At 39.7% G+C, this 23,354-nt stretch overlaps 1 protein-coding gene across 1 annotated transcript in view; it reads right to left on the bottom strand.

Moving 5' to 3' along the window:
* The window catches only part of BMPR2 (bone morphogenetic protein receptor type 2), a 104,630-nt gene that overhangs the window by 17,623 nt on the left and 63,653 nt on the right, over nucleotides 1–23,354 (bottom strand). The window lies entirely within an intron of this gene.

Below are 23,354 nucleotides of genomic sequence, written 5' to 3' on the forward strand. Positions count from 1 at the left end.
ACCGGAACCCAGAAGAGCAATGGGAGAGAGCTGGCATGCCCAGAGAGATGGCTCTGTGTGCCACTTCTGGCACACATGCCAAAGGTTCACCATCACAGCCATAAGCAGTTCCACCCTTTTTTGCCTCCCCTCCAAATAGCCCCAGACTGCAACTATTTGATTCTAGAAGGCTCTAGCTTCTGTTCCCACCTTTACCTCTATGAACTGTATTAATGAAAACTAACCAAGTGTCCTCAATACAAATTCCAAAAGGAACACAAATAGAGTACATGGAATCACCTCTTTGGAGACACCTAGATTATTCTGGCCAGATTAAACTATGTGTCCCTCTTCTTGCCCTTGTACTTCAGTCTTCTGGAGGAAAGATAGAAATTTAATAAATAAATGGACAAATCTATTTGCCAGTCTTTACCATTTTCCTGTTTTTCTCCTTTTAAATGTACAGCTTCCAAAATATATTAGCATCTTTGAATTTGGAACCAATTTTACTTCTGTAGATATATTTCAATGCCAACTACAATTTTTAATTTAATTACTTTTTAATTTAAAGAGGAGACAGTTCTTATCTAAAGTTTTTTTCAGCTTTAAATCTAAAAAAATGGTGATGGAGAATTAACTTCAATTCCCCCCCTCCCAGAAAACAGGACAGATGGTACTTTGAAATTGCACATCTACCATTAATGAAATGACTGTTTTTTAAAATGATGTTGGCAGAATTGCTCGGTAAAGAAATGTTCCCATGTTTACCAAATTACTTTGAATTATATTGGGACTATTTGGGTGTGTGTATGTGTATTTGAGTCAGTCTTGACAACTGCCAGAACAAGACCATACAGTTTTTAGGCAAGATTTTTGGAGGTGGTTTGCCATTGCCTTCTTCCTCGGGCTGTGAGACGGTGAATAAATCTGACTCATGCAGCTGGCTTTCTGTTTAAAGCTGGACTAGAATTTCTACTAATTTGGCACTTTACGGGGTTAGACAAATTCATTTTGTCTTCATGTTCTTATATAACATTGAAACAATTGCAAAGAAACGGGGAATTGTGATACACTATTGGGATTTAATAAGATTATTTCATAATTAGAACAAACTCAGTTATATTTAAAGCCAAAATTAAGCTTAGATTTCATTATAATTCTAACATTCTGTAAGAATCTACAAAATAAAGGATAAATCATAAATCCATTGCAAAGAAAGGCTAGTTAAATATAACCAAGAAGTTTAACTGACTTCTTGTTGCAATTATTGTATTTCTGGTTTAGAGTCAATCAACTGAGAAAAAAATCATTACTATTAAACTCTTTGGCTTCTCAGATTTAATACTAATTGATTTTGTCCTACAACTGACCACATTCCCTCCATCCAAAAGAATTTTGCTTCAAGAATGCATTCTGCGAAAAAGCACTGAGCAATGTAATAAAACAGAATACTCAAGTATAAAATTCAGTACTGTAAAATTAATTTAACAATTTTATAATTTGTTAATATAAAAATGTAAATAATATGGATTTTTAAATGTCTATAAATTTCTTGTTCTGTTAATTTAAAAAATATCTTAAAAGAGAATTATAAATATTTAGGTTTTCTATATATTGATCCTATAGGTAGTCCTCATTTAAAGATCACAATTGGGACCACTGTCCAATTACTAGCTCACAAACATAAAGAGATCTCCGTGTCTATGGCCATGCTTTCTGAAAGAATGCTAAACCTGTATCCAAAAATATCAAGATGACAGGTTCCAGGTATATAGGAAGAGCACAGAATTAAGGGGTGAAGGAAAAGTCCATAAGAACTTCACTCTTGACATACAGTATATTGTAAGGGAATGACAGTAACAGGAGTGAGTCTAGTTCTTTCCCAGTGACCAGAAACATCCAGAAGACCCCATGGTCCATCATGAAACAAGAACGAGCTGGGGAATGCCATGGTCCCACGAAGCTCAGATAACCAGTAAAAAGTTCAGTCATGCAAACCATCTGTTGTCAGAAGCAGCAGAAAACCTGTAATGTAGTCAATCATGACTGACCAACAACCAAGCTCTTTTTCTCAGTTTAAATCAAATTGTGTAGCATTACTGGTCTTTCACAAGACTCTAGTGCACGGGTGTCAAACTTGATTGTGTCACATGACATATTGTGACATTTTTTGCCTTTGCAGAGCAGGGGTGGGCATGGCCTGCATGTGACGCATCCGGCCCACGGACCACCAGTTTGACACCCCTGCTCTAGTGCTAGTCTTGTTTTTTAAAGATACTTTTTCAAGAGGTGTTAAATAGTGAACATGTATAAGACCAGAATAGATTCAGAAACCAAGATGCAGTTAGAAGCCTCTGTGAAAACCAGGTGCCTGGTCCCTGCTGCAGTCGAAGTTCAAATGACCACAGAAGGCAGTTGTAAGTGACCAAAAGTGAGAGAACAGCCTGAAGAGGAGATAAGCAGATCTAATCCCACACGATCACCAACCATGTTGTTGATGAAGTGGCCTAGACAGTATCCTCAAAAACAATATAAAAAACTAGTGATTGTAGAAGTGGGAAAAGCTAAAGATGTCTCAACTGTGGGATGAGACAAAAGCACACTGTCAGAACATAGCATTAAAGACATTACCGGATATGTTTCTGTTGCAGTTAGAGGAAAGCAAGGATGAGCCCTGCAACTTAAATAAAGATAGAAATTTAATAAATAAATGGACAAATCTATTTGCCAGTCTTTACCATTTTCCTGTTTTTCTCCTTTTAAATGTACAGCTTCCAATATATTAGCATCTTTGAATTTGGAACCAATTTTACTTCTGTAGATATATTTCAATGCCAACTACAATTTTTAATTTAATTACTTTTTAATTTAAAGAGGAGAGGGTTAATAAAGGGGTTTTTATTTTATTTCCGGTATGATTGCAACTTACTATTCTCAATTTAGATATATGTAAACAGAGAATAATAAATTGCAATCATACCAATCATACTGGAAGCACATTAAATAGCTGCAAAAAAACATTTTTCACCCATGTATGTAGATTTTTCCCCATTCTGCAGGTGCATGTTACAAACTATAGTACCTAATTGTTAAGGGGTAAGAACGTTGGGCAGTTTGGCCTATGCAAGTAGACCAGTTGCTCCATTTTAGTAGTGATGACAAAAGAATCTGATTTTGAATCTGAAAAGTATTAATTTCCTAATACTCTAATCACAAACTGATGTGTATCTTTTCCCCTTATCTTCTCTCATAGTTCAGATCATAATAAGAATATATAAATTCTGACAAGTTCTTGGCAGATACAACCTTCCAGGCAAGTTGCCTTACTCCCATCAATTACCCTCTCTTTTCTATACATGTAAACACCGGGAGCCATTAAAATCTTTCTCTTCACATATACAACATTTTGTCATTGCTGTCTCAAGCTTCAACACAATACATGATAGTGACTTTAATTCTCAAGGGCAAATTTCATGTATTTAAATGAATAATTAAATACAGTTCAGCAATCTATGAAAATAAGCTTGACTACTAATAAATCTGTAACAAATGTCAAGAAGGAATCAGCTAGCTGAATTGCAAGTGCTGCTTTATTTTTTTCTAAGTTTTTGCTTTTTTTACCCAGGTGTTCCATCATATATTATTATAGACATAAATTGACTTAACAAGAATTCCAAAGGATTAAAGAGTGTTTCTGCTTCTAGAGATGATAGAAAATTCCACTGGCCAAAAAGCTGTCTTCATAGCTAATTTATTTCTCTGCGGAACTGAAACTGCTACTCATTGCCTATCAAGTCTAAAACACCTAAAACACCATGAACCTTGCAACATGTAGGCTGAGAAACTTCCTTGTCTGAAAAGTCAAATTGGTTATTTCTTTATTGACATTTCAGCATGCTACCAAAGCCAACCTTTGCCACCATGCCTTCAATTTATTTTCTTGCTTTCTTTCATTTTGTAATTTAATGTTTTAGAATGTCGGTTTTAACTGGAATATTAACCATGTGTTGTAATTAGTACATAGGTCCACACTGACAAGAAATGCTTATGAAAAATTCCTTAGAGAAAGTCATTTGAATAGATGAATTTAAATTTTTATTGGGCACTGGAAAGTTATGGCCAATTCCTCTCATGACATTTTTGTCTTCTGATATACCCAAATCTAAATTAGAAAACTATCTTGAAAAGGCTATAGGATGTTGGAGGATATTTTGATTCCATAGGAACCTGTAATGTAAGAGTTTTTCATTTAGAAAGATGCACCTGCTTACAAATTCATTTTCAATGTGTTGTATCGGTGAAAAGAAAACAGAGATTAGAATTTTTTTTAAAAAAAAAAATCTTCAGAATCTTGTTTTATCCAGTACTAGCCTTCTGGGCAGTGTGCAGTTTGTTACAACATACCCTAGCAAAATAAAACAACAACAACAGTGGAGAAACATCACTTTTCAAGCCCACAAATTGTGTGATAATTCATGCATGGGAGACCATCAGGAAATTCTAGGGCTGTAGGATAGATTGGGAATTTATCTATCCATCCATTTATCCATCCTGAAAAAGGCAATAGTACATCACTGTCACTCTACCAACAAGGAAACCTGTCGGGATCAGTTCAGAGAAGACTTTGCTTTTTTTTTAACCAAAATGTTTGAGCCAATTCATGATCACACTAGAATGGGAAGTAATAAAAGATGGGTCTGAATTCAAGATTGTAATTTTTTTTGTGCCTCTGCTTTGTTGTGCAGTAAAACAAGCAGAAGAAATTATTAAAATTTATCAACTTTCTCTAACAGTGCCTTCCTGATGTATATATATTGCACCTCTAGTCTGTATATGAAAATTGTAGTGATTTCCATATACAGGCTAGAGGTGCAATATTTTTTCAGAACCAAATAAATAACTGATTCAGAAAATAACAAAGTATGATTTTATACAGTCAAGAAAGATTCTTGCACTTCTAACTAATTCTACTTGTCACTAATCATGGGGAGGCGGGGATGAGAAAAAATTATGCCCAAATTTCTTCTCTATTGTGAGAAGTTATTTCCTTTTACTACCAGCAGAAATCTTAAGGAGCAAACTGGATTCAAAGCAAACCTTGAAAATTTGTTGTCTCAAACCCATAGTTCTGTACTTGTATAGACAAAGTACTACACCAAAATAATTTATGAGCAGAGAGATACAAACAGTATATTTCATTGATAAAGGCATGGGTTTTCTTCACATATGCTCATGTTCTAGTAGGAATCTGTACTAGATAGTATTAGAATTTGCATTAGTAATTTCTGAACTGCTTCAAATACTATGTATTTTCTACAAAATGCTATAGAACATGAAAAACACATACTAGTATTAATAGTTGTTTCATTGTGTTCAAAGTGAAATACATACAATGTATCAACACAGGTTAAATATAGGATTACAACTGTCAAATATTGTTGAATCTGGAGCAAGCAACTTGAGGAGTAGCACAGAGCAGCATATCTTTCACAACAACTGGATTGTCTCCCTCCCTCAATGAGGAGTTGATTATAATTAGAATAAACTTTTAGTCAGCTCCCCGCCCACTACAAACTTTAACTAGCCTGGTGGTACAAAGATTAAGTTCATAAGTAGATCAGACGACGAAAGCCCATACATGAATTGACTGAGCAGCGCAATGGAAAATACCTGGCAAATTATCACATCCAGCCCTTGGAGGATCTTTTGGCTGATGTTGCCATCCAGAATGTTTCTGGAAGAACCTAACTGCAAGGAAGCAACATTTGCCTGCCAAGAGGTCTTTAATTATCACAATAACAATAACATGGAAAGAAAGGTATAATGTGGGCAGGTAGTGGAACAGCAATCAGAGCAGCCTATTATTTCTATTGCTCTAATTAGACAAGATTTACTTTTCTAAAATTGCCATAATTTGTAATGCTTTGTGCATTAATCTTAAAAGTTCTTATTTCTGTGGAACCTCTAAGTTCTATAAAAGTTCACATGAGTGTGTCAATTAGAAAAATATATTGAAGAATCTGTTCCTGTTTCTATGAAACAAGGAAATCCTATTAATTGATCAATTTAACACAGGCAGAACAGGAGCTAGAGAAAAAAGTATTTCATTTAGTTATCTCAATGCAGTACGACAGGATCACATATAAAAACTGCCAAAACCTCTGTACTTTTATTTTTAATTATTACACAACATGATATATGACAATGTATTTACAGGCTAAGCAATGCCTTTGTTTCCTAAAGAAGACCCCAAGAAGTGGAAAAGCAGCTGCCTTTGTATCTTGAGTCATCTCATGGTGGATTAATAGTTTCTTTAACCATTAGTCTATGATTCAATAACATGCTAAGTGATGGCCAATGTTTCTTGTTAAAAAATACTATATAAAATGAATTAATGATAACATTCTAATTAAAATGCTTGAAAATTCTAGATATCTAAAAGTTTGTAGATGTCTTGAACAGACTTGCAACTATTTTAGTCTGAAGGTGCCAACCAATCATCAATGATTAGCAAGACACTTGGTAGTCCACATATCTAAACATATGGTGGTCTTACAGAGTCAATTTGTGTGTGTGTGTGTGTGTGTGTGTGTATAATGATTATATAATTATATGCATAGTATAATTCCCACAGCAATTGGAAATAAAAATGTAATCTACAGCATTAGAATGCTATATAAAAGCAAAAATTCAATTAATAAAAGAACTATTTAAAATAAAAGTTATAATTATCAATTATAAATAAAGAGCACTGTTTTAATAAAAGATGCAAGTTCACCAAGTATCTAGTATCTATATACCTACAAAGGAGTTAGCAATGTATCTACCATGCCCTAAATTACATGTTGCTGCATAGAACTTTGCAACACTCCATTTTATAAAATAATTATTATCAGTATAATTAAAAGTATAAAAAATATAAAATTGGATTGAGTGACCATGGCATTCAAACAGCACTACATATATCACTACTACTATTACTACTAGTAATAGAAATAGAAGTAAACTAGATTATAGTCATTGACCGATTAAAAAACAGAAAGATAAACAAGTTCTGTGACAGCAAATAAAAATGACATATATCACCATAAAACTGTAAAAGAAAAGTATGTAGCCCCATTGTTTCTATCTGCCCACTGTCACAGGGGCATAAATCTCCTGAGAGATGTTTTCCTCTCACAGAACTGAAGAAAAAAACAAAACAAGGCAAGACAAAGAAAATATTTTTCTGTGAACTGGAACTATTAGTTGTATAAGATACTGAGCAAGTAATCATTTATACATAAAGGAGAAAGGTGATTAAAAGACCATCTATAATCAGATTGCCTTGCTGTGTCCATAATACTGTATACTGCTTCAGAAATAATCTTCTTCTTAACCCTGAGAATGTAGACCAGGAGGTCTATTTCATAAATTTTTTAGTTAATCGGAATCCCACATGATCTTTCTCTCCCATTCTCCTGAGGATGTTCAGAAAAAAATGTTGAATGGCAGAAATGTCCTTAAGATTAGATCACACTGGTTACAGTACATGTTCTCTTCCATATGCTTGCATTCTTCTTTGTTCTCATTCCTTCAATGTTCTGGCTAGATGTAGATGTTTTTGTGCATCAAGGAGTCTGAAACTGGATTTATATATATTCTCCAATCTATGTATACATCCCACACCCATTTAACCCAGTGACTTCTAAAGACATTTTTACTATTTGATACAGAACCTGATTTGCTGCCCCTAACATGGTTTTCCTTTGCCAGGCAATTTGATCCTTATAAAACTTAATACTACTGTTTAGGAGTTCTGTAGCATATTATGCCTTTAAGTGCTTTCCATTAACTATCTAATAATCCTGTACAGGTAGTCCTTGCTTACAACCATTCATTTAGCCACCATTCAAAGTTCGAATGGCACTGAAAAAAGTGATTTACAACTCATCTTCACACTTATAACTTGCAGCAACCCCACAGTCAGGTGTCCGACTTTGGGGGCTTGACAGTACATATGTATTTATGACAGTTGCAGTATCCCAGGGTCACTTGATTTCCATTTGTGACATTCCCAGGCAACTTCCAACAAGCGAAGTCAGTGAGGGAAACCAGACTCACTTAATGACCACATGATTCATTTAACAACTGCAGTGATTTGCTCAACTGTGACAAAAAGGTCATAAAATCGGGCACAACTTAGTTAACTGACTTGCTTAGCAATGGCAATCTGGGTCCCAATTGTAGTTGTAAGTTGAGGACTACTGTAATACTTTACTTCAACTGGGCCTTGGTAGTACAGTGGTCTAAAGCACCCTATTATTAAGACCAGCTGCCTGGAATTACTGCAGGTTCGAATCTCGCCAGGCTCAAGGTTGACTCAGCCTTCCATCCTTTCTAAGGTAGGTAAATTGAGGACCCAGTTGTGGGGGCAATAAGCTGACTTTGTATAAAATATACAAAAGAATGAAGGCTATTGCTTAACGCATTGTAAGCTGCCCTGAGTCTCCGGAGAAGGGCGGCATATAAATCAAATTAAAAAAAAAAACTGCTGATAACAGAGTGAAATTCAGCAATCATGCAACACAGATAAGCATGGCTAAGACTACGATCTATTAATATAAGGCTATGCATAACTATTGCCTTGACTACTGTAATGCTCTCTACATGGGGCTCCCCTTGAGGAGCACTCGGAGGCTCCAACTGGTGCAGAATGCGGCCGCGCGGGTACTTATGGGGGCGGCATGGCGCTCCCACGTGACACCTCTCCTGCGCGAGCTGCATTGGCTTCCAGTGGTCTTCCGAGTGCGCTTCAAGGTGTTGGTTCTCATCTTCAAAGCGCTCCATGGCTTAGGACCCAGTTATTTACGAGACCACCTTCTGCCTCCGATAACCTCCCACCGGCCAACACGCTCCCACAGAGAGGGTCTCCTCAGGGTGCCGTCTGTCAGGCAATGTCGGCTGGCGACCCCCCGGGGAAGAGCCTTCTCTGTGGGGGCACCCGCCCTCTGGAATGAGCTGCCCCCAGGGATACGACTAATCCCGGATCTCCGGACCTTCCGCCGGGCCCTGAAGACTTTTTTATTTCAGCAAGCCGGGCTGGGTTAAAATTTTTTAATTGGTGAATTTTATGGGTAACGGGGTTTTAAATTGGAGAAGCCTAAGATAATTTAATTCTGTTTTAATGCATTTTAATATTTGTATTGTGTGTTTTTAATTTTGGCTGTTCACTGCCCCGAGTCCTTCGGGAGAGGGGGCGGTATAAAAATTTAATAAATAAATAAATAAATAAATAAATAAATAAATAAATATTAAGAATTAAATCCAAGCAGTAAATAAGCAATGAATTGCAACCTTTATGACCATTTTACTCTAGCTTTTAAACTAAGCCAGAAACACAGAACCTCATAACAGTGTAAGTTCCCAAATGCTGCAATAATGCAAACCGCTAAAATGATAAATGAATATAGGAAGCTAGTTTTGTGACCAAAACTAAAGTTCAAGTAAATAAATAACTAAATAATAAGTAAAACTTTCTTGATTGGCAGATGATCTTGATAGATGGCTAGATCCACAAGTTTCACTTTGCCTCAGACATTGTTCCATGCATTACCTGCTAAAGGTAAAGTGGGAACATCCTCAAAACTCCTGCTGCATTTGCTTTGCCTGTACAAATTCCGGATGGGCAGGCCAAGGCAGAATAGGAAGGAGTTTTGACTGTGCTCCTAATTTGTATGTGCCAGCCTTCTCAACCTTTAAAAAACATTGTGAATCTCCCTAAATTGCTTAACACCTCATATGGGATCATGGCTTGTAATTTAAAGAACTCTTGCCATAGACATTTGTAAAGGCTGAGGGCAGGAGGATATGTCTTATGCTAATATTGAGTGAAGAATACTGCCTCACAGAATAGCTGACTTAAGCTACAGAAACTGATCACATTGCACATGAACAGCTGCAGTGCAATGGGTGTGTGTGTGTGTGTGTGTGTGTGAGAGAGAGAGAGAGAGAGAGAGAGAGAGAGAGAGAGAGAGAGAGAGAGAGAGAGAGAGAGAGGGAGACTGACTGACTTAGAAAACAGAGTGGTAACAAGGCAAATCAAGCTGGGAAACTCTGGGAAACAGGCAATTTTCTTGGGAACCTCTGAAAAATGAGATTATAAAAACCAAGTCAGCACAATACTACTGAAAAAGAAAAACAAGAAATCAAAGAAAAAACCACCATGGTTGTTCAAAGAACTCTCTCTGATCAACTGAAAGACAAAAAGGATTATTATTAAAAAAATGGAAAAAGAGGTACATAACTAAGGCAGAATACTACCATAAAGCCTGAAGATGAAGTCAGAATGAACTAAGACTTGCAACAAATGTCAACAATAATTTTAAAAATTTACTTTCAACATGTAAAAAACAAGAAAAAAGTCAAGGAAACAATTGGTCCACTAAAGGGGGAAGATGGCAAGGAAGTGATGGGTAGCAAGGAGAAAGCAGAGATGCTTAATTCATTATTTGCATCTTTTTCACACAAAAGGAAAAAAAATAGCCCAACCTATCAAAAACAGAACTGTAAAAAACAGACTAGAAATACCAGTTAAAATAGGCAGGAAAATGGTAAGACAACACTTGTCTACCCTAGATGAGTTCAAATCATCAGGACCAGATGGATTACTAAAAATTGGATATAAATAGATTACTATAAATATAAAATACTATATAATAAATTAATTGGTAAAATACAAATCCAAGTTCTTATATATAATCAAACCCTTTTTTTTTGTATCTATAAGATATCTATGTTCTATATTCTTAACAATCAAGAAGTCTAATTAATGATAATTATAGAAATCTAAGTTCTTGTATATAATCAAACCTAATTTTTTTTTTAATATATATCTATAAGATGTCTATGTTCTATATTCTTAACAATCAACAATCAACAAATCTAATTAATGATAAATATAAAGTGAGAAAGAGAAACCGAGTTCAATTATTAAGGTCACAGATACTCAAAAGGAGGATAAGGGAAAATATATATGTGAATATAGATATATTGTTTTATAGTATTTATGGGGTTATAGAGTAAAAGTAAAAAGTTTTCAGTTTTTCACTTTGCTGTGCTCCAACACAGCTCGATGGTAGTAATCTCTGCCAGAGCGTCTTCTTGTTCGTCCTCTGCTGTTCCTCTCTTCTCGATCAATGGGCGCACTTCCTGTTTTCTGGAAGCCTCAAACACCTAATCACTGTATTTCTCCAGCTTTCTTCCACTCATTCGCAAAACAACAAGCCAGCCACACCGATGGTCTTTCCTTTCTCCTTTAGTCTCTCACCAAATCACACCCGCCGAGGGTCTTTGCAAACACAATCCACTCCCTCCGTTTTTCTCGTCCGCTCTTCGGCTTGATGGGTCGCCGGGAATACAAACTGCTCTACCCTCTCCGTCACAGCCTCTCGCCGCTCCGAGCACTCCTCTCCCGACTCCACCGATCCCCTCTCTACCGCACAATCTCAGGTATCGGAAAAAAAGGCTTTAAATCTGCCACAGCACCTCCAATCTTCTTCTTAGCTTCCCGTCTTTGTTGGCTATTGCTGCTTCGCGCCCGCCATCAATGGCCGGCTCACCGCGTTGGATAGACAGAGCCGCCTGGTCCAGCAAGAGGTGGTCGCACCCCACTTTCCCGCTCGCCTGGCTTCCTCTTTTGTCCGCAGGGCTCTCCAGGTCCCGCGTCCCCCAAGGGGATCCCCAAAACGCGGTGCTAAGAGGTGTTGAGGAGCAGCGAGCACTCACTCAACACCCTGTCGCTGCAAGTCACCAACCGGAAGTCCCTGCCTTAGAGCTTCCTGTTCCTTCTCCTCACCACTTCCTCCTCCATGTCGGTGCCCAAACCTGCAGGACCAGATGGATTACATCCCAGAGTTCTGAAGGAGATGCACACATGATCTTGGACCCACTGAACCTTATTTTTCAAAGATCCTGGAGCACCAGAGAACTACCAAAAGATTGGGAAAGAGCTGACATAGTTACTTTTCAAAAAAGGAAGGAAAATGGGTCAGGAAACTACAGATCCTGATCAGCATGACTTCAATACATGGGAAAGATAATCAATCCACAGATCTGCAAACACCTAGAAGCAAGAAATGTTATAACCAGAAGCCAACATAGGCTTGTCAAAACATCATGCCAAAACAAATCTTATTTCATTCTTTGACAAAGTGACTAAATTAGTGGACCAGTGAAATGCTATGGACATAGTATACTTGGATTTCAGTAAGATGAGCCATGGTGGCACAATGGTTAGAGTGCAGTACTGCAGGCTACTTCTGACTGCCAGCTGACTGCAATTTAGCAGTTCAAATCTCACTGACTCAAGTTTGATTCAGCCTTCCATCCTTCCAATGTGGGTAAAATGAGGACCCACATTGTTGGGGGCAATATGCTGACTCTGCTATAGGGCAGAGGGTTATAAAGCACTGTGAAGCAGTATATAAGTCTAAATGCTATTGCTATATTTGACAAAGTGAACCACAACCTACTTCTTGGTAAATTAGAAAAATCTGGGATAGACAGCATCCCCACCAGATGTATTTGAACTAGCTGACCAACCGCACTCAACATGTAGTCCTTAATGGAGCTACATCTACAGGGAGGGAAGTTATGCATTGGGGTACCCCAAGGTTCTTTCTTAGCCCCAAGACTCTTCAACATCTTTATAAATGATTTTAGATGATGGGATTGATGGGGAAATTTGCAGATGACCAAGCTGACAGGAATAGCCAACACCCCAGAATATAGGCTCAAGATCCAGAACAATCTTGATAGACTTGAACACTGGGTCCTATCTAACAAAACGGTGAGAAAAGTAAGTTTTTACACTTAGGCAAGAAAAAACAAATGCACAGGTATACAATAGATAGAACCTGGCTCAACAGCAGTTAACTATGAGAGAGATCTAGAAGTCCTAGTAGATAACCACTTCAATATGAGCCAGCAGTATGCTCCAGCTACCAAAAAACTGATACAGTTTTAGGCTGCATTAACAGAAGGATAGAATCAAGATCATGTGAAATGTTAGTATGACTTCAATACATGGGAAAGATAATCAATCAACAGATCTGCAAACACCTAGAAGCAAGGTCTTGGTAAGACCACACCTGGAATACTGCATCCAGTTTTGGTTGTTACAATATAAAAAAGATGTTTAGACTCTAGAAAGAGTTCAGAGAAGAGCAATAAAGATGATTAGGGGGCTGGAGGCTAAAACATACGAAAAGCGGTTGCAGGAATTGGGTATATCTAATCTAGTGAAAAGAAAGTCTAGGGACAACATGATAGCAGTATTCCAATATTTGAAGGGATGCCACAAAGAAGAGGGGGTCAACCTATTCTCCCAAGCACCTGAAGGCAGAACAATTATACATTGTATAATGTATAATTATATTCTGAGCATGGTATATTTCTGCAAATGTGAATTCGTACTTACTATTTCTTTGGGATGTTTACAGATTCAAAATAAGAAAATAATGAATGTGGCAGTGCAGAAGTTGGTAATCTTTTTACTCAGTATTTTATAGTATTTCCTTTGACATGGATTTAAAAAAATTAGCCTTAATTATTATTCCTAATAAAGAAATAATAATAGAGAAAGGACAGAATAAAATATCTATGTACAATAAACAAATATTTTTGTTTATCCAAATATAAGATTGTCTCTGCAAAACGAGCTAGTAATTGAAATGATAGCTTTTTTTGAACAAAAACTGAAAGAGGCATGCTTCTAATAAATTCCAAAAGCTTTCCAACTCCATTAACACTGATTATTGCTTTGATAATTACTTAGTAAAGATAGGAAGCATCTAACTATCACTTTAAGCCTGTGGTTACCTTACCATTCTTCCTGAAATGAACTACTATCATTTGTACCTTAGTTTGTATTGTGAAATAACAGAGATTTTATATTGACACACTGGAATCACTGGTATGTCATTAGCATGCCAGTCATTCCACATTCCCAGATCACCTTTTCTAGTAACTCTTATTAAAATGCTGTCTAGCACAGAAAGCAAAATGAACCCAATGACAATGGGACTAAGCAATAATATCAGCTTCTGAGTTATGTTTTTCACAAGGGCTAGAGTAAAATAAGTGTATTATATAATGTATTATCTATTCAAATTGGCTTACTACTATGAGAACTCTATGCTATGAGGTTCAGTTCAGAATACACGATAAATGATAAATCTGTATCACTAACTTCCTAGAAGAATTTTCCTCCATAAGAAGATTTGTCTGCTAGCCAATCTGGAGTCCTAAGAAGGTTAAAATATACTGCCTACATGAGCAGGCAAAAGGAAACCTCATTTTGAGAGGAAATACAAGGCTGGCCATGAGAAAGGAACTTGGAGGCAGGAAATCCATGAAGACAAAGGTATTTGCTTTAGTTGTTGCAATCCTCCTTCTGGACATATATGCCCAAGGGCAGTCAGAAGAAAATCTGAAAGCAACACTACTTTAGAAACCATTGCTCTAGGCAAGTTTTAAACTTCTGATAAAAATGCTATAATTAACTACACCAAGGACTAGGGTTTTCCAAGATATGCCCTGGAGTTTTTTGTAGTAATGGTTCATTTGCCTGATGGCAATACATCACTTTCTTTGAAACAAAATAGAATATAAGAAAAGTTAGATTCTTATATTCTGGGGCAGGGGATAGGTGAGTATCCTTATAACTATAGATATTAACAGACACCATCTCTTGCATTTTATACCATTGTTCAGGAAACATACTTTGATCCTTTAAGCAGTTAAACGCTACACGCTTTTTCAGCATTCACAGAAAGGCAGTTCTGGCAAATTTAAATAGCTCATAGATACTTTTATGTAATAAAAAGGCTTGTACAAGTAGGCATTTCCTCCATGCAGATCAGAGGGAGGGAGAGCCACCCGCTGTCTGCCTTATTGGAGCCTGGCCTGTTTCTGTTTACAAATCCTGGAGCCAGACCGGGGCACTGGCTGGAGGCGGGCCGTCTGCTTCCTTGCTTACACTCAGCCTTTGTCTACTACTGCTGTTCCAAGAATGTACAACTCTGTATATGCAAGCAGCAAAGCAGAGTTTTCCTACAGTGGTTATCCTGGGTTCCCTTTCCCTGGTCCCCCACCAATTTTATTCTAAAAGATAATTTAAGGATTACGGTATATATATTTTCCTCAGAGGCAAGACCTAAAAGGCTTCCAGCCAAAATTACTTTACTCTTTTGCGGAATTGATCCAAAATCCTCACATTTTCAGACAGAACAATTACATTTCTTCCTCCACTATCCAAAATATACTGTTTTTTTAAAACATAGTGCCTCCTGTACAGAATTATGGATTTGTGTGTGTGTGTGTGTGTGTGTGTGTGTGTGTGTGTGTAGAATATTCCATTTCAATAATTTCATGTCTTTATTGTTATTAGTTTTGGCAGAAATGTTTTCAATTTATCTTTTGTACTACAACTGGTTTGTAATCTGGCAAGATTTTTACTTGTTTTTTATTAAAAAGTATACAATATTCAGATCTGGACAAAGGAACTTTACAACCAGCAAGGACACTGCTTTTGTATCTATTTGTTAGCTGCTCCTTAAAGGAGTATCTTCTTTTTCTGGGTTTATGTAGTAGCTAGGTACACAGGAAAATATGCTGCTGAATTAATTAATTTAGTATTTTACCTTACATTAAATACCCACTTTAGGTAATTAATTTGTTTCAAGGATAATTTGAGCTTGACACTATTGCATATACAGGTATCCTCAACATAAGACTACGATTGAGCCCCAAATTTCTGTTGTTAAGTGAGACAGTTGTTAAGTGAATTTTATCCCATTTTACAACCTTTCTTGCTACAGATGTCAAGTAAATCACTGCAGTTGTTAAATTAGTAACACGGTTGTTAAGTGAATCTGGCTTCCATATTAACTTTGCTTGTCAGAGCACCTGAATTTTGATCCAGTGACTATGGGGATGCTGCAACAATCTTAAGTGTGAAAAACAGTCATCGGTCACTTTTTTCAGTGCCATTGCAATTTCAAACAGTCACTAAATGTGTCTTTAAATACCATCCCCTTAGCCACGAGAGATCATTTTTGTAATCATAATAGCAACAATGCATTGGAAAACCCAACTTTCTTTTCATTAACATTGAATTCTCTCTCATGTTTCATTAACATTCTTACAGCTTGAGGGAATGTGTATTCTGTCTATACATTTGTTCATACGTGCCAACAGCAAATAGTCAGGTATTGGCACTTGCCACAGACATTATAGCCAGACTTTTTTTAAAAAGGCATTCCTATTCAAGTTTGTCAACATTTTATATTTTTCCATAAGGAAAGATGCTTCTGTTCAACTGACAAAATCTGGCATCAATGGATGATCAATGGAACCAACTTAGAACTAAGGATAAATTTCCAGACATTAGAATAATTAATCAGTGGGATGTCTTGTCTCCAGAAATTGTGGTGCTCCAACCCTTTTTAAAAGAGATTTGATGACCATTTGTCTGAAATGGTATAGGTTTCCTGCTTGAGAAAGGGGTTGGACTAGAAGACCTCAAAGGTCCCTTCCAAGTTCCAACTCTGTTATTCTATTATTCTAATTTCTGTTATGGAGCAAAAGCAAAACAAAACCAAAAAGGCTCAAATCCCTGCAGATTTCAGATCATATCTGTGTGAAAGGTTTACTTTTTTTAACCACTAGGTCAGTGTTGACTCCTGGCCACTGCCTGAATTAATCCTTACAATCTTTGTCGCAGCATTTTAATAAATGGTTTGACCTTTGACCTTGCCTCCTTCTCATGGCTGAGAGAGAATGACTGATCCAAAGTCACCCAGTTGACTTATGCCTAAGGCAGGACTAGAACTCCCAATCTCCTAGTTTCTAGCTTGATGCCTTAACCACTACCTCCGAACTGGTTCTCAAAATTCTTACTACTTCTAACTGTACCTATCAGTTTTCTGCCTTACTAATTCCATTGGAAGAAAGTCATTCAGATGCTTCTCAGTATCAGCAAGAGCCAATGCTCAAAACCTAACCTAACAATGTTGTCTCACGGACACTACTCCTTATTTTGCCTCAATCTTTTATTAAAAAGAATTAGATCATGCTCTAAAATACAGTTTTTGTTGAAATGTAGAAGCTATCTATTTTGCAAAACCTCAGGGTAGCCTTGAATGATTTTGCCATCTTAGTAACAACTCATAGAACATTAAACAAGTCCACGTACTATCACATATTGACTAGATAAATACAGGAATGCATATATGTGAGTCAATCCAAGGATTTCTACAATAGCTGAAAAAGAAACATCCATCTCTTCTTAATCTAACACACATTCTAATTTATTCTGTTCTGAATACTATTTATACAAAAATACATTATAATTAATATTAGACTTGTCACTGAACTAGCACTTACTAAAATGCAGCACACAAAATGGCCCATTCACTGCTAAAATGATAACAGTTTCTATAGCAACTGAGCCATGTTCCTTTTATTTACACTTTTAAAATATTATTTGCCAATGTGCAAGCAAGCGATAATAATCTATCAAAGAAGAGTACATCCTAATATTAAATACTAATGATCTTCAAGACACCAAACAAAAATAAAAAAATATTCAAATTAATAGTGATCATTAGATCTAGTTCTTTTTAAAAAAAGTATATGTATCCATCATCTTGGGAGCTTTTAAGGATGAATACTTCTACTATTACTTGCTATTATCTAAATAGATTGAATACTGATGGAAAGGATTTCTTGTTTCCTTTGGAAACTTTGCATATCCCCACATTTATTTCAGGAGTTTATGGAACTGATAGGAATCCAGAGAAAACACTCTCCGATGCAAGTTAAACATAACACTAGAATGTTAGTCCATTCTTGATTCTTTCATTATTAGGTTTTATCTAAGTGGAATCAGTTTAAAACATTTCAAACAAGTAGGCACTTATGTCATACACATTTCTAGGGAAACAACAAAATCTAAAATTCAAAGAAAAAGATGTAGAAGGAAACATTTTTTATTTATTTATTTATTTATTTATTTATTTATTTATTTATTTATTTATTTATTTTTATTATTTATTTAAATTTGTATACCGCACTTCTCCAACAGGACTCAGGGCGGTGAACAGCCAGAATAAAAACAGAACATACAAAATTTAAAAACAATTTAAAATAATTAAATATTTTTGGCCGCAGTTTAAAACAAACCCAATTTAAAATCAATTAAATTTAACCCAAAACTGTGGGATCAAGCCAGTCCAGCTAGTTGAAATAAATAAGTTTTCAGGGCCCGACGAAAAATCCGGAGGTCTGATATTGTACGTATCTCTGGGGGGAGGTTGTTCCAGAGGGTGGGCGCCGCCACAGAGAAGGCTCTCCCCCTGGGGGTCGCCAGCCGACACTGTCTGGCGGACGGCACCCTGAGGAGGCCCACTCTGTGCGAGCGTACTGGCCGGTGGGAGGCTATTGGTGGCAGAAGCGCCCCGTCGCTCCCATAATCCCCCGTGCGGCCACATTCTGGACCAGTTGGAGCCTCCGGGTGCACCCCAGAGGGAGCCCCATGTAGAGAGCGTTGCAGTAGTCCAGGCGAGAGGTGACGAGTGCCTGAGTGACCGTGCATAGGGAGTCCCGATCTAGAAAGGGACACAACTGGCGTATCAGGCAAACCTGATAAAAAGCCCCCCTGGCCACGGCCGTCAAATGGTCTTCTAAAGACAGCCGTGCATCCAGGAGGACGCCCAAGTTGGGAGCCCTCTCCATGGGGGCGAGTGATTCGCCCCCAATAGCCAGCGATGGCACCAGCTGGCTATATCAGGACGCCGGAAGCCACAGCCACTCGGTCTTGGAAGGGTTGAGTCGGAGCCTGTTTCTCCCCATTCAGGCCCGCACGGCCTCCAGGCACTGGGACATCACTTCAAGGGCATCGTTGGGGTGGCCTGGGGTGGAGATGTACAGCTGGGTGTCGTCAGTGTACTGATGGAACTCCACCCCGAAGCCACGGATGATCTCACCCAGCGGCTTTACATAAATGTTGAACAGAAGGGGCAAGAGGACCGACCCTTGTGGCACCCCACAAGCAAGGTGCCTCGGGGTCGACAGCTGCCCCCCTGTCAACACAGATTGCGACAAGTCAGAGAGGTAGGAGAACCACTGCAGGACGATCCCCCCCACCCCCTTCAACCGATGCAACATGATACCATGGTCAATGGTATCAAAAGCCGCTGAGAGATCTAACAGGACCAGGATAGAGGAGCAACCCCTATCCTGAGCCCTCCAGAGATCATCCACCAACGCGACCAATGTTGTTTCCGTGCTGTGCCCAGGCCGGAAGCCGGACTGGAGCGGGTCTAGATAGACAGCTTCATCCAGGTACCGGAGAAGCTGCTGTGCCACCACACTCTCTTCGCAACGAAGCGAAGGTTGGAGACTGGACGATAGTTAGCCAAAACAGCTGGATCCAGAGAGGGCTTCTTGAGGAGGGGCCTCACCACCGCTTCTTTCAAAGCGGCCGGCAGGACCCCCTCACTCAGAGAAGCGTTAACAATCCTCTGGAGCCAGCCTCGTGTAACCTCCCGGGAAGCCAGTACCAACCAGGAGGGACACGGGTCCAATAAACATGTGGTCGCGTTCAGCCGTCCCAGGATCCTGTCCATGTCCTTGGGAACCACAGGATCGAACTCCTCCCAGATAACGCTCTCAAGACCTGCCTCAGTCATCTCGTCCGGACATACCCAGTCAGAGGCCAGCCCTTCCCGAATCTGAGCGATCTTGTCATACAGATACTGCACAAAATCCTCAGCTCGACCCTGCAAGGGGTCATCCCGCGCTTCCAGATGGAGGAGGAAGCGGATCACCCTAAACAGGGCAGCTGGGCGATTATCTGATGACACGATAAGAGCGGCAAAATAGCTAGATTTCGCTGCTTTTATCGCCACTAGGTAGGTCTTAATATGAGACCTCACCAGTGTTCGGTCGGATTCGGAGCGGCTGGTCCTCCAACTACTCTCCAGGCGTCTTTTCCGGCGCTTCATCTCCCTCAGCTCCTCGGAGAACCAAGGAGCTAGGTGAGTTCACTGCCGGGTCAGAGGCCGCAAAGGAACGACCCGGTCCAAGGCCCCGGCGGCCGCACTATCCCAGGCGGCCACCAGGTCTTCAGCCGAGTCATGAGCCAGAGTCTCAGGGAATGGCCCAAGCTCCATCTGGAACCTATCAGGATCCATCAGGCACCTGGGGCGGAACCACCTGGTCGGTCCCGCCTCCCTGTGGCGGGGTGCAGCGGTTAGAAAGTCCAGTCGAAGGAGCGAGTGGTCAGACCATGACAAGGGTTCGATGGCTATATCCCCTATATCAAGGCCACTCAACCACTGACCAGAGACAAAAACTAAGTCCAGAGTGTGTCCGCCTGTGTGAGTGGGGTCATGAATTAACTGAGTAAGGTCCATGGCCGTCATGGAAGCCATGAACTCTCGAGCCACCTCAGACGTTTCGCCGATAGATGGCAGGTTGAAATCCCCCATGACTACAAGTCTGGGGGTATCAACCGCCACCTCGGCTATGACGTTAAGCAGCTCGGGCAGGGCCATTGCCACATGGCAGGGAGCCAGGTACGTAACATAACATAAAGGAGAAAGGCTTCAAGGATCCTTCAGTCACTAAGGCAATGTATTTGGTATGTATTATTATTAATAATAAACAGTCCCTAATGCTAAAATAGTATTTTAGCTTTCATATAAAATGTTCATATGAATCCAAAATATTGTTGGATAGAATTTCATTTACAATTTTCAGCTTTGAATAGCAACAGTACTTCAATTCATTAAATATTAAAACAAACCAGTTTTCATATCTGTGACCACATATTAATTTGTATAGAATACATTGTAAATGTAGCTTTAAAAATCTAGCTATTCAAAAAGATGAATACTCAAAAGTTTACCTCAAAGTCAGATGCTTTTCTTTCAGATTTTCATTTTTGAATTATTTGTGAGACCATGTTTTTAGTTACTTTGAAGAAGAAAGAAGGTTCCTTTAAAGTAATTTTGTAATGTTGCAATAGCATGAAATAATGTCACTCTTTTAATACCCACTAGACAACCTGTGACCCATTGGGTTATTATTTCAGAGTTGTTGTTTTTTACCAAATTTCTTGATGCCTTCAAAAATGACAGAGCTTCTAATGTACTGCTTTCATCTGGAAAAGTTCTTAAAAATTCAGAGAAATCATCAGTGATGTATGCCTTGAAAAGAGCTTATGTTGAACTGTATAGTCAAACATCAGCTGTTGACTACAGGAAATATTTTATGACACTTTGTATTATGTCATAAAATGATTTATGAAAAATTTTAAGTCACAAAATGTTTTATAAAATGTGCCAAATTTCAATTCTATGTTTCCTGTAATTTGGACATATTCTGTAAATTTGAGTTATTTTGGTTGAAAGGTTTTGCCCTAAAATGGACCATTTTGCCCAGTTAAATAATACAGACATGAGAGTTTTAGTAGTATATAAATAAGATTAAAACATAGATAAAACACAAAAAACAGAAAATGGACGTTGGTCTTACCTGATACGTCCGTTCTTGTTCAGGAAGGGAAGTCAGTCAGACTGGGGAAGGACTTCCTCTATGCAGCATTGATCGAGTCTTGTCAATCAGAAACTCCGCCCTCATGGCCCAGTGTTTCGGCGAGGGCGTAGGCGTAGAGTGACGTGTCTTCCTGAAATGAGAAAGAATTAAAAGCACCCTCCCCCAACCGACCGTGAGGGCCGGAACTCAGGGGTGGGGCTGACTGACTTCCCTTCCTGAACGAGAACGGACGTATCAGGTAAGACCAACGTCCATTCTCCGAAGGAAGGGAAGGCAGTCAGACTGGGGACATACCAAAGCTGCATGTCCACCAGGGCGGGAACACCGGCCCGAAGACGTCAGGAGGGAAGAACGGACTGCAGGACCCGGCGACCAAAGGCAGCGTCCGCAGACGCGAAGGAATCCACGCGGTAGTGGCGAATGAACGGAGAAATAGAAGTCCACGTGGCAGCCCGGCAGACCTCTTCCAGAGGTGCTTGGGTGGACCAAGCAGCGGAAGTCGCTGCGCTCCTGGTTGAATGGGCCGTGATGTTTCGCGGGACGGGAAGCTGCAATTGTTGGTAGGCAGTGGCGATAGAAGCCCTGATCCATCGTCCTAAGGTAGTACTAGAGACACGGGCCCCCACAGTATCTGGTTGAAAGGAAACAAACAATGCTTCCGTTTTGCGAAATGGAGCAGTCCGGGCCAGGTAGATCCGCAGAGCCCTGCGGACATCCAGTCGATGCCATGAGCACTCCAAATGATGCGTAGGGCGAGGGCAAAAATTCGGAAGCACAATCTCTTGTGCCCTATGGAATAACGTGTTAACTTTAGGCAAAAAGGCCGAGTCGAGGCGCAGGACCACCCTGTCCCTGTGAAAGATACAAAGGTCACTGCGGGTGGACAGGGCAGCTATCTCTGAGATCCTGCGCGCCGAAGTAATAGAGATGAGGAACGAAACTTTAAACGATAGGAAATGGAGAGAAACCTGACGAAGCAGTTCGAAGGGCTACGAGATGAGTGCCGTGAGAACTTTGTTCAGATCCCAAGTAGGGAAACGATGCACAGTAGGAGGACGGAGATTGGTAGCTCCTCGGAGGAAATTGCAGATAATGGGGTGATGGGACAAGGAGTCCGGAGAACCGCAGGAAAGGACTGACGCCAGAGCTGCCACCTGACGACGGAGGGTGTTAGGAGCTAAACCTGCTTCGAAGCCAGTTTGGAGGAAGGAAAGGACGTGGAGGACAGAAGCCGAGAGAGGATCGACTGCAGAATGGTTACACCAGGAAACGAAAGAGCGCCAGGTAGCCCCATAGATTCTGGTTGTAGATGGGCGGCGAGCGGCTTGCATCGTGGTAACCACCAGGGAAGGGACGTGGTGGGCCGTTAGGAGGCGCCGCTCAACCTCCAAACGGTCAAGTGAAGCCAATTGGGATCCGGATAAGTGAGACGGCCCTGGGTCAGCATCACTAAGGAGACCGGTATGCGCCAGTGAGGTGCTACAGAGAGGAACAGCAGATCCGCGTACCAAGGTCGACGCGGCCAGTGCGGGGCGATTAGAATTAGATCCGCCTTTTCCGCCAACATCTTCCTGAGTACACGAGGGGTGAGGGGAAGGGGAGGGAAGGCGTATAGAAGACCGGAAGGCCACGGGCAGCGGAGGGCGTCGGAATCCTCCGCCTGAGGGTCCAGGAACCGTGAGAAGTACCTTGGCAGGAGGTGATTCGTCGCCGAGGCGAACAGATCAACAACCGGGGTCCCATAGCGACGGACAATCTCCCGGAAGAGGGAT

Source organism: Pituophis catenifer, unplaced genomic scaffold (genome assembly GCF_029215685.1).
Source record: "Pituophis catenifer annectens isolate HBS135680 unplaced genomic scaffold, rPitCat1.0.hap2 SCAF_1, whole genome shotgun sequence".
Lineage (NCBI taxonomy): Eukaryota > Metazoa > Chordata > Lepidosauria > Squamata > Colubridae > Pituophis > Pituophis catenifer.